Source organism: Schistocerca americana, unplaced genomic scaffold, assembly GCF_021461395.2.
Source record: "Schistocerca americana isolate TAMUIC-IGC-003095 unplaced genomic scaffold, iqSchAmer2.1 HiC_scaffold_274, whole genome shotgun sequence".
Classification (NCBI taxonomy): domain Eukaryota; kingdom Metazoa; phylum Arthropoda; class Insecta; order Orthoptera; family Acrididae; genus Schistocerca; species Schistocerca americana.
In genome coordinates, this window is record NW_025725988.1 from 197,328 (window position 1) to 202,500 (window position 5,173).

Genomic DNA, 5,173 nt, shown 5'->3' on the forward strand with positions numbered 1-5,173 from the left:
CTCAAATGCTTTGCCCATTACATCCAGCAGACAGATAGGCCGATAGGATTTCGGCACTGTTGGATCTTTATCAGGGCCTTTCCTGATAACTACAACTTCTGCAGTTTTCCACTTTAGTGGATAATAGCCCCTTTGTAAACAACTGTTGTAAATACGACTTAGTGCCGGGGCGACCAAGTGTGCGAGTCCCTGTAAGATCTCCACAGGGATCCCGTCAGGACCAGGCGCCTTCTTCCTTGCAAAGGTGTAGATGGTTGCTTCTACCTCCTCTGCTGAGAAAGGGCACACGTTTGTATCGTTAAGATACGGAATCGACAGCGCCTGCCGTATGTCCCGCTGTTCGTGCGAGTCTTGGTCCTCAATGTCATCAGGCAATAATGTATCCAACAGCAACCTTGCTGTTTCTTCCCAATTCTTGGTCGTGTCTCCATCCCCAGCACGTAGCGTAGACAGAATCATGGGCGATCTTATTTTTTCTCGAACGATTTTGTAAGGAACTCCCCAAGGGTCTGTTCCCAGCTGATCGTTCACAAATTTTTCCCAGGATTGGCGCCTTGTAATGTCCAACTGATCCTTGTATCTCTGCTTCAGACGACGATAAATACGCAGGTGGTATTGTCGTTCGTCATGGGCAAAGCTCCTTTGGTAGTTGCTTCGCGCCCTTCTGACCGACCGTTTGAGCACAGTCAATTCAGGGGTCCATGGGATGGACTCCCTGCAGATGTATCTCGCTATTCGAGGTACAGCCAGTGTGATAGCCGTTTGCACGGAGCTTACCAGCTCCTCCACAGCTTCATCAATATTACCTATGTCCTCTCCGAACTCGGGAGGACTGAACACCTGCACGAGTCGGTCCCAGTCTGTCCGAGCATAATTGAAGCGTTCCACCCATTCGCCTGGCACATCCGCGATGGTCGGCGCTATATCAAATGTTATACAGTTATGGTCACTGACAGTTAGATGTTCTCTTACTTGCCAGTTATGGACGTGGGGTGCTGCCCTCTCGCTTGCTAGTGTGACATCAATATTTGATGTTGCACCCGCCCTCCCTGAGTAGGTCGGGGGGTACCCAGGCAAGTTTAGCACATACATGTGCGTTTCCATTATCAAATCCACAAGCTCCGCACCCCTGCCGTCCTGTACATCGCTGTGCCAGAGTGGGGACTTAGCATTAGCATCAAGAGCTACAATTATAGCCTGCCCGGCTAAAACTCTTAGTATCCAATTCAGCTGATCAAGATAAATCTTGATGTCATGTCTGAATTGGCAGTAGACGTTTACAACGTACATACTGTAAGACAGCAGATTTAGTTGTACAACTATAATATGCTCAGTACAGAACTGATTTAATACCGTAGTTTTAATAGTTTTATTCAATACTATAATTGCACTCATGGGGTTCCCACCTGAGGATACCACCTGTGCTGTTGCGGGAAAACCAGGGACTCGACCCGCACAGGAGTTCGGTTCTTGTATCAAAAGAATATCAACTCCTTCTTGTTCCGCTACCTTCCGTAGCTCATGTGCAACCATCTGGCTGCGCATGGCATTGACTTGTACCACTTTAAATATCGCCGTAATCTGTTCTTTGGACAAGTCTGTCTAAGAACATTCGGTGGGTTGGACAATCTTTAGGTCCACCACACTTGCGGCCTCGTCTCTTGCATGGTACACATACTGCCGCTTTGTCCTTATTAGGACAGCCGTTCTTAATATGTCCAGAGAGGCCACAATGGCCGCATATGATATCAGGTTGCGTACAATACTTGTTTGTATGATTAATGTCCTGGCATTTAGTGCATCTCGGCACTGCCAGGTAATCTTTTATATTCAACGCAGAGTAGCCAACATACAACCGACCCACTCTCGTTAGTAATTTCCATAAACCTGGCGAGACTTCTACCACGTGGTGTACTGTCAGTTTCCCACGTGGTCCTACTTTAAAGCGTAGCTTAAATTGTTCATCGAATTCTCCTCTTGACATGTTCACGTCAAAATTTTGCGTGTAAACTGCGTCTAGCAGATTGTCTGTTGTCATGTACGTAGGTACGTCATACAGACACATCAAAGGTCGACGCTTGCGAGGAGGTTCGCACTTCACTTTATTGCTCAATTGTTCATTGCTTAAAATCTTTTGGCAGTCCTCTTGTGATGCCGTTTCTACAATGAGCACATTCTTTGCAGTGCGTACATTGTTTATCTTTATTTTATCCTTCTTAGGATCAATGCACTTCTCAAATGCTGACTTAACAGCCTTAATGTCATCACCAGGTTTAGGCTTAATGAACACTGTGGGAGCAACTTTCTTAATGTTGTCCTGTATGGTTTGTTTCGCTGTCGGTGCCTTGGCAACTGGGGCTCTAGCAACCGCAGCATAAGACCGGGCCGGTTGACCTCTAAGTCTTTCATTTTCTTTCTCTAATTCTGTTACCCTACCCTCTAACTGAGAGTGGGCGATTGCCCAGTTGGCCACAAAGTCCCTAATATGGTTTATAGCATAATTGCTTATCTTACCATTTTTAATGCTAGTATCCAGCAATCTCAGAAATTTCGAATGTCGCTCAGCGACAGACACATTCTCGAGGCTCGAAACTTCGCTAGTATCTAACGCATTAACACTCTCTTGATTTTCCGCCATTGTGATAATTAGAGAGTGTAAAAGTGGAGGCCCGTCTCTTGCCCCGGACCGGCCTCTCTGGCATGGGGGGGAGGCTATATGCAGCTCGCTCACCGGTCCCGCCCCTTGACCAAGAGCTATCAGTAACTGAGCTGCCAGGTTTAGCACGCCGTGGGTACAGCGCACTAGTCCTCTTCAACAGCCACACCACCACAGTTTTCACCCGCTCCCTTATCGGCGAATGCCACCCACATTCCGGGAGAGCGGATTCACTCTCCGTCCTTCGCCCCCTACTGGGCCAGGTTCCCACCAAAGGCCAAAGACCCGGTCCTACTCAGGTGCCGGGCCGGTCCCCCAGACGTTCGGAGGGCTGGACCCATCTAACCTGACCGGGGACATGTCACCACGCCCCGGCTTGGCGGAGCATGCCTTGGGGTCCAAGACAAGGCGAGTGGCCTTCGCCGACTTGGGGCAGGATCCCACCACAGCGAATGCAGCTATCAGAACCAGTGTACAAGTTGTTCAGCACACTGTCGCGCCCCTACCCTTCAGTTGCCCGAAGGCTTAACAGCTCCACCTCAAGAAGGCAGGTAAGGGCACTTGAGAAGGAGAGGCTGTTTGAGACGCATCCTTCCCCATACTGCCTTTTACCAACCGAGAGCCCGCACAGCTTGAGGGCTCACAGTATGAGACAGCTGGAGTAGATAGGGACAGCGGGAATCTCGTTAATCCATTCATGCGCGTCACTAATTAGATGACGAGGCATTTGGCTACCTTAAGAGAGTCATAGTTACTCCCGCCGTTTACCCGCGCTTGCTTGAATTTCTTCACGTTGACATTCAGAGCACTGGGCAGAAATCACATTGCGTCAACACCCGCTAGGGCCATCGCAATGCTTTGTTTTAATTAGACAGTCGGATTCCCCCAGTCCGTGCCAGTTCTGAGTTGATCGTTGAATGGCGGCCGAAGAGAATCCGCGCACCCGCGCGCCCCCGGAGGAGCACGCTAAGGCGGACGCGGCCTCGCAGCAAGGAAGATCCGTGGGAGGCCAAGGCACGGGACCGAGCTCGGATCCTGCACGCAGGTTGAAGCACCGGGGCGCGAACGCCGCGCAGGCGCGCGCATCCTGCACCGCCGGCCAGCACGAGGCCAACCAACGGCGAGAGCAGACCACGCCCGCGCTAAACGCCCGCACTTACCGGCACCCCTACGGCACTCACCTCGCCCAGGCCCGGCACGTTAGCGCTGACCCACTTCCCGACCAAGCCCGACACGCCCCGATCCTCAGAGCCAATCCTTATCCCGAAGTTACGGATCCAATTTGCCGACTTCCCTTACCTACATTATTCTATCGACTAGAGGCTCTTCACCTTGGAGACCTGCTGCGGATATGGGTACGAACCGGCGCGACACCTCCACGTGGCCCTCTCCCGGATTTTCAAGGTCCGAGGGGAAGATCGGGACACCGCCGCAACTGCGGTGCTCTTCGCGTTCCAAACCCTATCTCCCTGCTAGAGGATTCCAGGGAACTCGAACGCTCATGCAGAAAAGAAAACTCTTCCCCGATCTCCCGACGGCGTCTCCGGGTCCTTTTGGGTTACCCCGACGAGCATCTCTAAAAGAGGGGCCCGACTTGTATCGGTTCCGCTGCCGGGTTCCGGAATAGGAACCGGATTCCCTTTCGCCCAACGGGGGCCAGCACAAAGTGCATCATGCTATGACGGCCCCCATCAACATCGGATTTCTCCTAGGGCTTAGGATCGACTGACTCGTGTGCAACGGCTGTTCACACGAAACCCTTCTCCGCGTCAGCCCTCCAGGGCCTCGCTGGAGTATTTGCTACTACCACCAAGATCTGCACCGACGGCGGCTCCAGGCAGGCTCACGCCCAGACCCTTCTGCGCCCACCGCCGCGACCCTCCTACTCGTCAGGGCTTCGCGGCCGGCCGCAAGGACCGGCCATGACTGCCAGACTGACGGCCGAGTATAGGCACGACGCTTCAGCGCCATCCATTTTCAGGGCTAGTTGCTTCGGCAGGTGAGTTGTTACACACTCCTTAGCGGATTCCGACTTCCATGGCCACCGTCCTGCTGTCTTAAGCAACCAACGCCTTTCATGGTTTCCCATGAGCGTCGATTCGGGCGCCTTAACTCGGCGTTTGGTTCATCCCACAGCGCCAGTTCTGCTTACCAAAAGTGGCCCACTTGGCACTCCGATCCGAGTCGTTTGCTCGCGGCTTCAGCATATCAAGCAAGCCGGAGATCTCACCCATTTAAAGTTTGAGAATAGGTTGAGGTCGTTTCGGCCCCAAGGCCTCTAATCATTCGCTTTACCGGATGAGACTCGTACGAGCACCAGCTATCCTGAGGGAAACTTCGGAGGGAACCAGCTACTAGATGGTTCGATTAGTCTTTCGCCCCTATACCCAGCTCCGACGATCGATTTGCACGTCAGAATCGCTACGGACCTCCATCAGGGTTTCCCCTGACTTCGTCCTGGCCAGGCATAGTTCACCATCTTTCGGGTCCCAACGTGTACGCTCTAGGTGCGCCTCA

The 5,173-nt window shown here is 52.4% G+C and overlaps 1 pseudogene; it reads right to left on the minus strand.

Moving 5' to 3' along the window:
• Positions 1-3,298: 3,298 nt before the first annotated feature.
• LOC124578185 overlaps positions 3,299-5,173 on the minus strand; it is a 2,977-nt pseudogene continuing 1,102 nt past the window's right edge.